The sequence below is a fragment of the Myotis brandtii genome, unplaced genomic scaffold (assembly GCF_000412655.1).
Source record: "Myotis brandtii unplaced genomic scaffold, ASM41265v1 scaffold49, whole genome shotgun sequence".
In the NCBI taxonomy this organism is placed as follows: domain Eukaryota; kingdom Metazoa; phylum Chordata; class Mammalia; order Chiroptera; family Vespertilionidae; genus Myotis; species Myotis brandtii.
Window position 1 is genome coordinate 8,333,522 of NW_005368707.1, and position 11,617 is coordinate 8,345,138.

An 11,617-nucleotide genomic window follows, 5' to 3' on the forward strand; every position below is an offset into this window, starting at 1 on the left:
GAATAAATAATCTGATGAACAGTATGAACTGGTGATTATAATAGAATCAGGGACCTAGAAAGGGAATGGACTGACTATTCTTGGTGGGGGAAAGGGTGTGGGGGATGCGGGAAGAGATTGGACAATAACCGTGCACCTGTGGATGAGGACAGTGGGTGGGGAGTGAGGGCAGAGGGTGGGGTTGGAACTGGGTGGAGGGGAGATATGGTGGGAAAAAAGAGGAACCAATGTAATAATCTGAACAATAAAAACAAAAAACAAGGTAAAAAAAAATGGACTTATAGTTTCATCTATGACATGTAAAGAGTTTGGGATTCTTCACCTCAACCTTACAAGGAAAAGCTGAACAAATGGCTAGCAATGACTTTTCTTGGACCCATGAGAGAACTGAGTTTTGAGGGCAAACCACTACTCCTCAGTCTGAAGAAACAGGAAAATCCAGAGTCACAGCCCAAATCTGCATATCTGTAGCAAAAGCCACCGGAACTATTAACTTGTAGGAACAGGGAAATGATAATTTTGAAGAATTGGAAAGAGGCCCTTTCATCTGCGGCAGGGAGGGGGGAAGTACTGGGAAAGACACCTAAAGGGATGAAAAGACAAGCCACAGACAGGGAGAAAATATTTCAAAACATGTATCTGATTTAGGACTTGCTTCCAAAATATACAAAGAGCTCTTAACTGTCAGTAAAAACAAACAAACACTTCAGTGAAAGAATGAACAAAAGATTTGAAAAGACATCTGCCCAAAGAAAATATACAGAGGATAAATAAGCACATGACAAAACTAAAACCAATAACGGACAATACCAAGGACTAGTGAGGACGTGGAGAACAGGATCTCACATTCATTGTTGATGGGAATGCAAAACGGTACAGCCACTTTAGAAGGCAGTTTGGCAGTTTCTTACCAAACCAAATGTCTTGCCATACAATTCAGCAATTGCACTTCTAGGTATTTCCCCAGCTGATTTGAAAGCTTATGTCCATGCAAAAAACTGCATGTGACTATTAAGAGCAGCTTTATTCATAATTAACAAAAATTGCAAGCAACTGCTCATTTGAATAAACAAACTGTGGTATGTGCATATAATGGAATGTTATTCAGCAATAAAGAAAGCTACCAACCCACAAAAAGATATAGGTAAATCAAAATGCATATTAATAAGTAAAAAAAAAGCCAGTCTGAAAGCTACCTACTGTATAATTTCAATTATAAGACAGACCAGAGAAAACAAATGGCAATGGAAATGGTAAGCTGCCAGGGACTGAGAGGGTGGGGGTGATTAAAAGGGGAAGCACAGAGGCTTATTATTTAGGATGGAGAACCATTCTGTATGATGCTGTAATGGTGAATGCAAGACATTAAGCATTTGACAAAACCAATAGAACTTCAGACCACAAAGAGCAGTTTTATGAGTGTAAATTCTTTTTAAAGATTAATTTAAAAGTCATAGGCTCCCAGCAGAGAATGCAGAAGGTGACAAAAGAATCTAAATGTATTATAAATGTATGAAACAACCTCAATGAAGTGGGTAGGGCGAAGGGGTTCAGAACAGGCCTCCCCCATGGGGCCACTTTGGGATGTGAATTATTTTGAGTTGAAGGCAATAGAGACCCTTCAGGCTCAGAAGAAACTTCTACCTCTCCCTAAACAATTTAAATTTGGGGCTTTGCTCAATAAGAGTTATCACCAGAAATAACTTTTTATGACCTATCTATACAGCAGGGCAAACATCTAATTACTGAACATCTGCTCTTCTTCTCATCCTAAGAATGACCTTTCTCCCCTCTGGAGCCCAAGGTGCCTCACCTCATCCTTAGCTCAGAATGTCATGTACACCTCACTTTAACTTTCTGTCTCTGAACCTCTCAAGTATGTGGAGTTTCCATGCACACATATATAAGTTTGGTTATTTTATCTTGTTAATCTGTCTTGTGTTGATGTAATTATTAGACCACCTGAAGAACCTAGAAGGGAAGAGGAAAGTTTGTTCCTTCCCAACAAGAGGAATAAGGCGCTGACGTAGGTAACTATAGAAATGAATGGAGTCTATAAGAACAGAGGCAATAAGACCTGTACATAAGTGCTATGCTCTAGTTGATAAAAGTTTATTTCTCCATTGCAGTATGGGTTTACTATTTTGAAAGCATACCAGAACTGAATGATTAAGTGAATGCATGGCAGATGGTGGGAGTGGGGCACTACAGATAAGCAAGGAGAGAAAGCTAGAATGATCCATGTAGTAATGGATCACAGTTGTAAACATCAGTATGAACTCATTAGATCAAATATATCACATAGATACAGTTGGTTAAATATCCAAGTATTTTTAGATAAGTGTATTTACATCAGTTAAAATATATGCATATATCTTCCTTGTTCTTTCATCTGAAAAGCCCTGTACCAAGGAGCACACCCAGAGCCAAGATCTTAATTTTTAAATACCATCCTGGGAGAAGTAGCTGATTGTAGGACTGGGGCAGGAAATACACAATATTGGCCTAGAGCAAGCATGTCAAACTCAAAGGCTAACACTGGCCAAATAAATGAGGCATGTGGCCCGCAGGCTGCGAGTTTGACATGCTTGGCCTAGAACATTTTATAGTATCAGAAAGCGAAGAAGTACTTTTTAGAAAATGATGGAGGTATGTCAAAGGGATCCAGGATGCAACTGCAAGAGCTTTCAATGGAACTCTGAGCAACAAAGCTGGAGTAATTTGAGCAACAAAATTAATAAAGTAATATTGGGTTATAACTCAAAGTATAAAATGAATACCAAGAAGTACTCATCAATCCATACTAATGTAAGTAAGTGATTGAATAAATAAATAAGTTAGGGAGAACCAACAACTTTCCCCAGCAGAAGAATTCCAAATAATTTGTGCAGATACCCCATAGTCAAGGGGGTGGGGCCTAACATCCCTCCACTTAAACAAGGACTAAGCATAGCGATTTCTTTTCTTCCCTCATTTCCATAGTATATGGAAAGGGGTGAGGGTGAGAGGAGTAAGTTTATAGTGGAGAAATTTGGATCCACAAGAAAATTTCCAAAATGTATTTTAAAAAGCAACAGCTGGTTATAATTTTTTTTCCCAACATCATTTTTCAGGCTATAACGATTACCTTTCATGCCTTTGAAAAGTACAAATATCTATGCATTTCTAAAAATAAGGTTTTTTTTATAAAGAAAGAAAGAAAATATGCAAAGCATAGCAACCTCTCCCATTGCCCCCACATTCTCTTAATTTCCAACAACACCCACAGAACAGTTGTAAACTCTAAGAAAAATTATCAACACCATGTGTCTCTAGATTGAGCACAGAGCAATGAACTAGAAAGACAAAGTTAATTTGGTCAAGCAAGAAGTGCACTGACTTCCAGGCTTGTTCTTCTGCCTCTGGCCAACTGCACAGTCGGAGACAGGCTCCTAATCTGGTGAAAGCATATTATATTATGCAGTGCTTCCGAAGGCCGAAAGATACTGAACATAAAGTGAACAGAAAGACAGTTCACTTTAGGCCTATAGGCTTTGGCTCTCAGATTTAATGGTGTTACACAAAGTTAAAAAGAAAGAAAGAAAGAAAGAAAGAAAGAAAGAAAGAAAGAAAGAAAGAAAGAAAGAAAGAAAGAAAGAAAGAAAGAAAGAAAGAAAGGAAGGAAGGAAGGAAGGAAGGAAGGAAGGAAGGAAGGAAGGAAGGGAGGGAGGGAGGAAGGAAGGAACAACAGGCCCAAAATGAAGTCCCTTATGCTAAGTCCCAGATCACCAAACCAAGACCTAACTTAATTACAGTTTTATCTCTCCCCAAAATGGAATCTTAATGCAATCAGGAATTATCTAATCAGCACAAGTTATGAGATCTGCCTGATAGACCCCTGTCTAAAGGAAAGTGATTTTGCAATAACCAACATGCATCTTGCCTTGAATAACTTCCTTGTTCCTCTTCCCTTCACCTGCAAGTCTTTCATTTTGTACAGCTTCTTAGAGCTCCTTTCTATTATGCTAGATTCAATGCTGTCCTGTTTAAATCAATTTTTGTTCAAACTTTTAAAATTTTAATATGCTTCAGTTTATCTTTTAATAACAGGAATCTCCATGATGCTACACAATGAGGAATCAAGTCCCAACAAGGACTTTTAGAAAGGATATCAGAATGTGCCTCCCACTATTAGAAAAGTTGAACATAACTGTGACTGAAGGAGAACTGGCCCCCCAAAAAGGTATATAAATACAGAACAGAATACAGAAGAGCTCAACATCATGAAAACCAGAACTATCATTGTGCAGAGCATACTGAAGTAAATCAAATTTTTCACATTAGTTCATCATCATTACAAAAGGTAGTAATTCATCTCTGATATCCTATACTGTATATTCAATGTTCAGAGTGTGAGCCCCCTCCCACTGACTTCACACTGAAATAGAAAACCAACTCTTAGAGCAGCAGTTCTCAACCTGTGGGTCGCGACGCCTTTGGCGGTCAAACGACCCTTTCACAGGGGTTGCCTAAGACCATCCTGCATATCAGATATTTACATGACGATTCATACCAGTAGCAACATTACAGTTATGAAGTAGCAACAAAAATAATTTTATGGTTGGGTCACAACATGAGGAACTGTATTTAAAGGGCTAAAAGGTTGAGAACCACTGTCTTAGAGAATGTAACAATTATGATAGTAATGGTTATTTAACTGATATTTATTGAGCACTTAGTACTGTGTGCCAGGCAACACTGCAAACTCATCTAAACTGATAACAGCCCTATGAGATAGGTATTTTTATTATTCTCATTTTACATCTTATCAATGGAGACACGGGGAGATCTAGTGCATTAACTACATAAACTGAAGCAGGGCTTTAGTGTGTTTTTATGAGGGGCAAAAAGACTTGCAAAGTGAAGCGCTCAATGAACATTTGTTTTCTTTTGGCTGGGTAGCATTGATCAGAAGAGAAGTCAATGATGCTTAAGGATGGATTCCAGGCTTAGTTAGTAAAAATACTAACTTTGCACAGTTGGCAAGACTTTCAAACTGTAATCAAAGGAGGAGGCTGCAAAGCTTTGTGTTCTTGGACTGTTGAGCTGAAAGGAGGCTGATCAAATAGAGAGAGGATTCTTCAGAAAACTAAAACCAGACAAAGGCACCCTTCTCATGCTAACATATTAAAATTAGGAGATACAACAGCAAATGAAGTAATTAGGAATCAGGCAGATCCTCAAATGCCACTTTGGCAAAAGACCTGGCATAATTTGAGAAGCCTTATGCTGAACATAAGGCATGGGAAAGGAGGGGGTAGTCTAGGTGTGCGAATAAACAGGACTAGGCAAAGCCAGCATATTCAGAATTTCATAGGCAGTACAGACCTGTTGTCCTTTTCTGAATAGGTCAAAATCAGTGTCAATAAATGTGAAGTAATTGAATTGCACAGAACTCCTAAAATCTTTGTAACTTCCTGAATGATAGGAGTATCTGACACCAAGCTTTTAAATCCCTTGAAACTCTCTCCATCTCTCTCTCTCTCTCTCTCTCTCTCTCTCTCTCTCTCTCTCTGTGTGTGTGTGTGTGTGTGTGTGTGTGTGTGTGTGTTTGTGTGTGGATGTCTTTTGCTCTAATGTTACTCTTCCAGGGCTCCCTCAGGAGGGTTAGTCACTAGAAACACCAAACCATGATTACAAGCTTGGAACTTTCAACCCCACTCTCCTGTTGTCTGGAGAAAGGAGAAGCGAAAGGGGCTGGAAACGGAGTTAATAATTGATCGTGCCTCCTTGATGAAACTTCTGTTCTGTAAAACTCCCAGTAGTACAGGATTCTGAGAGTTTCCAGGTTGATGAACATGTCCATAGACTGGGAGGGTGGCACACCCCAACTCCATGGGATGGAGGCTCCTGCACTTGGAACCCTCCTAGACCTTGTGTTATATATCTCTTCCTCTGACTATTCATCCATATCCTTTATTGTATAATAAACCAGTAAATATAAGTATCTCCCTGAGTTCTGTTACCTGTTTTTAGCAAATGATCAAATCAAAGTCAAACGTAAGTTCTGGGGAACCTGGAGACCTACTTGTGACTGGTGTCTGAAATGCCAACAGTCTTGTGGGACTGAGCCCTTAACTTGCACTTTGTGTCAAAATCAAACTGAATTATAGGACACCTAACTGGTGTCAGAGAATTGGTTGGTGTGGGAGGTAAAACACACACATCTGGCCTCAGAAGTATTGTCTGAGTAGAAGAGAAACATGGAGTTGTTCTAGAGTCTAGAGACAATAAACCAAATAGCCTCCCCTGTCTCTCTTGACTCCATAGAGGCCGGGAAGAAAGTAGAAGGGGTAGAGTGGGTTATGTAACAATTCTTAGGATGACTGATTTGCTCTTACGAAGACTTCAGATTCAAACAAAATAAATGTCCATTGTTCATTATTGGTTAGACAAATTGTCTCATATCTAAATAATGGAATGGTGTAGAGCCATTAAAAACTGTGTATGGTGTCAGGTGGGTACCCTAATTATTAGGGGGATCACTTCATAAATTATATAAATGTCTAAACACTCTTATGTACACCTGAAATTAATATAAAATAATAATGAATGTCAATTGTAATTGAAAAAAGTTAAAAAATAAGAAAAAGATTTTAAAAATCATGTTATAGAAAATATTTAATCACATGGGGAAATGGTCATGAGATGGCATTAAGTAAAAAAAATTAATATATAGCATGACACTGATAATACAATAATGAATAAAGCTGACAAAGACCCTGCCTGCAGGAAATTTACTTCTATGATCATGGCAAAATATGAATATTCCATTAACTATTTGGGTATTTCCTATGATGTGAAAAATATTCTGAGATATTCTAAATTAAAATTATAGCAGCCAGAAAGTGAGTGAAAGAGATGAAACAGCCTATATATAGTCATCGTACCATCTCTGAAAGATTGCTCACATTCTTGTTTATCTGTTGGAATTTAGAATTAATTTCAAGGTGATGATTTCTGAGGTTATGCAAAGAGAGAATAGCTGGGAGACACAGAATCCCAGAAGCCTTCACTTCGTATTTACACGTGAACTTTCCAATCTGCTGCCCACGGCTAAACCACAGGAGCGGACACTCTTTCTTTTGGACTCTGCAGCCCCTGGCCCAGAACCAGCCCACCTTTTTTGCACCCCCTTTGCCTATAGCTAATGTAAATTCTCTCGGCATACTTACATCTTTCGCTTCCCTACTTTACCTATAAACACTTTAAAACCTCTGGGATGATGAACATGTTGTTTTTCCTACCTAACCATGCTGCTCGTGGCTTAGACTCCTTGCCTCAGGACCCGTCTTTTTTTTTCTAACCATGGCCTAATAAACCCTTTCTTTTTAAAAAGACTTTCAGCTGTAGAAGTTAAAACTGTTAATTAACATTAGTCTCATATCTTTTTGGAAACCAATCCTTCCTCACTCTGATTCTAATAATTTTTTAAAAAATTCTTGATGTTTACTGATGAGCCTGATTCTGTCTCTACCCCTCTTCAGGCTCTGGGCTGGGCAGGCAACACAGCTGTAATCCAATATCCAACACAGTTGTAGCCAATCAGAATAATAAATCCTCTGGCCACAGTGATTGTTACATAATAAGCACATGACCTAAACCGGGGCAATCAGAAGCATTATTGAGACTTTTATCAGAGCCAATGTTACAAGGACTTTTCACCTCCTGCTATAATTGTTAAGCTCTTTAGGGTGGAAATCAGGCTACCCGTGGTCATCATGCCCATAGTCACCAAGCTGAGAATTAGAAAGAGAAAACAATGGCAATTTTTAAAAATTTGTTGTTAAAGTCTTTTGAGTGAAATTTGCTCCCACTGCAGAAAATAAAAAGTCCTAGTAAAACAAATGTATCCTAGGGATCTCAGCTTGATAGTTTATCTGGTTGTGTTGGGTCAGTAGAGGGTCTGTTTGCACACTATTATGCAGAGAAAAGTGTCCTGCTAGACATAGAGGGACAGGAAAAAGCATGGCGGTGTTCTCACGTCTCCATGTGTGTGAGCCCTAAGAATGGAGCAGCTGCTGGTAAAGGGAGATGATTGCGTGAAACAGTCTCCTGGCCTGGGGGCCAACCACCCCTGCCTAGGAGCTCAGGATAATAACACAGCAGCTGCGGCATGGATACAGTATGGCTTGGCCACAGTAAAGAACTCAGGGCATTGGATCCATTCTGGTAGCTCAAGGTTTTTCAGTGTAGGGAAGATTTGCAATTTACTTGGCATTTAATCAAGGAGGATAAAGACATTAAGGCAGCTGAAGAACCGTCATTCAACTGCTTTTGCAGGTGACTTTGGAGTGTGGAAGATGTGCTTGTTTGAGAAGCTATAGAGTCCCTGCTGGCCGTGGTGGTATTGAAGAGTACTCAGGCTCTCCCATGCGATGCAGAATGCACAAGACAGTGAAGTTCATAATTACTGTTGCTTTAGCTTCACTTATGCCTTTAGAATAATGATGTCTGGAAATTTTTTTAAAATATATTTTTATTGATATTAGAGAGGAAGAGAGAGGGAGAGAGGATAGAAACATCAATGATGAGAGAGATTCATTGATTGGCTGTCTCCTGCATGCCCCACACTGGGGATGGAGCCCAAAACTCAGGCAAGTGCCCTGACCAGGAATCAAACCGTGACCTCCTGGTTTGTAGGTCAATGCTCAACCACTGAGCTACACCAGCCTGGCTAGAAATTTTTAAACTATATATTTGGGGGGACATGTGCCAAAATGTTAATAACACTGTTTTGCAATAATAGGATTATAAATGACTTTCTTTTTCGACCTTTTTAAAATTCCTCTGGATGTCCTATAATTAAATTATATACTATAACGTGATTAGCAAACAAGCACACAATATTATCATTTTAAAAAATGTATTATTAGGCCTTTAGGCAATGCCATTCAAATGCACCCAAGAACTGGTAAACCTTCTTAAGAAAAAATCTTACAAGTTTAAGTTCAGATTAGAATGAGGAAGGCCTAAGAACTTGCAGAAGTGAGAGTTAGAAGATAATCTTCCCAGCAAAGTTCACATTTCTTTGTTTATCACCAAAATCATCAGCAACGTCAGCAAACACCATCTCAGAAAGTCATCTAAAGATTAAAGAAATTAGAAATAATTTTATTGAATTTATGGCTTTAAAAATTTTTCTGGATATGTAAAATGTAACATATAATACATTTGATGTGCTGTCTATTGTTTGAAAGATTGTAAATATGTTCATGTAGATAGCTATATCTATGGGTGGAGATATATATATATATATATCAAATTAATCCTACCATTTTCTAAGAAAATATATATATATATAGATGACACAAACATAGACACAGGCTTAGCTATAGGTAGATATTTATCAAGGCTTTCAAAATCATACCTGAAAACTATTCCTATATTTTCCAGCATAGACTCCTTAGTTCCTCAACTCAAATTTATCTCATCCCAAAGGTTTTTTCAGAATCCTACTCCTAATTTCAGGAGGAATTATTACAGTCCAGTCCCTAAACAACTCTATATTTTTTTATGTTTGCTATGTATTCACTAGAGGCCCGGTGCATGAAATGTGTGCCCTGGGGGTGGGGGGTCCCTCAGCCCGGCCTGCCCCTTCTCACAGTCTGGGAGCCCTCAGGGGATGTCCTACTGATGGCTTAGGATGTCCTAAGCCGAAGTCTGGCCTCCCTCTGCCAGAGGCAACCAGCTGATCAGGGAAAGGCACCGCCCCCACTTCCCCCCTCGCTGCTGCTGCCTCTGGCCTCCCTTGGAAGGAGGCGACCTGGTGATCAGGGGAAGGCGATGCCCTCATCATGCCTATGCTGCTGCCACTGCCAGCCGCAAGGCTGCCTGAGCCTTAGCCTTCGCAGCCACTGCAACTTGCCTAAGCCTTGTCCGGGCCTCATTGCCTGAGCCTTGGGCCCTCACAGCAGCAGCAGCCATTCATGGCTTGCCTAAGCCTGGGGCCAGCCATGGGCAAGCGGCAGCCGCCATTGCATCCCCAACGCTGCAAGTCCCCACCCCGATCCTGATGCTGCAATTCCCCGCCCACCCATGCCTGCTGCACACACAGCCTGCTAATCAGTCATTATGTGAGGGCATCCCAACCAATTTGCATATTACCCTATTATTAGTATAGATACTAGAACAGTGTTGTACAGAGTTCAGGAAGACTTAAAAGAAAAGATAAACTTTATTTAAAACACCAAAGATTTACAGACAGATAAATAGCTGAAGGAAAACTATTATATACACTGAATATTGTATTTAGCAACTTAGGTAATAAATTTAACATAGTTAGTTAACTTTCCTACTTTGAAAAAGCTATACTTTAAAAATATATCAGCAAATAAGATTTAATAATAAAATTATATTTGCAAATGAATTTTGAGGAGCACACATTACATTTAAAATCACATGTTATCTTATACTTTAATATAAAATACATTACTGTTGTTCTCTGCATATATCAGTTATATAAGGTATAGCTACAAATTAATTTCATAACTCATAAGGAAAAGTAGTTTCAGTCAAAATCAATAGTCAAAACTTGTATGCAATTCATAAAAAATAATATATATCTGAGCTATTTTACACATATTTATTTAAAGAAAATGGTACATACCCCAAAATATGTTATTCATCTCAAGTTTAATTTCACATTACTTACAAATAAATGATTTTATTTTTTACATGCACATATATTTATATACTTTTTATTTTGAGCTAATTTTAAATTTACTGAAAAGTTGCAAAACTGGTAGAGAGATTTCCCAAATATTTCCTCATCAAGTCCCCCAATTTTTACATCTGCATAACCACAGTACAATTTTCAAAATAAAGCCATTGACATTAGTACAAGGCTCTTAACTAAACTAAAGAGCTTATCCACATTTCACCAGATATATTTTATTTTTAATTAAATTTATTGGGGTAAATTTGTTAATAACAGTATATAAATTCCAGGTGTAGAATTGTATAATACATTTTATAATGCATTCCATTGTGTGCTAATCACCCAAATCTAGTCTCTTCCCATCACCATATATTTGACTCCTCTTTACCCTTTACATCCTTCCCTCACCTCCCTTCAGTATGGTAACCACCATACTGTTGTCTGTGTTTATGAATTTTTTTGTATGTTTTGTTTGTTCATTTGTTTCTTTATGTTTTATATCCCATGAGTGAAACTATATGGTTCTTATTCTTTTCCATCTTAGCATGATACTCTTAAAATCCATTCATGTTTTTGCAAATGACAATATTTAGTCTTTATAATGGCTGAGTAGTAGTATATACATATATACATTAGAGGCCTGGTGCACAAAATTCATGCATGGGAGGGGGGGTCCCTCAGCCCAACCTGCACCCTCTTGCAATCCAGGACCCCTCGGGGGATGTCCAACTGCCTGATCAGGCCTAAATCAGCAGTTGGACATCCCTCTCACAATCCAGGACCACTGGCTCCTAACCGTTCACCTGCCTGTCTACCCACCTGATCGCCCCTACCCACTTCTACCTGCCTGCCTGATCGCCCCTAACTGCTCTCCTGCCTGCCTGATCACCCTTAACCACTCTGCCTGCCTGCCTGATC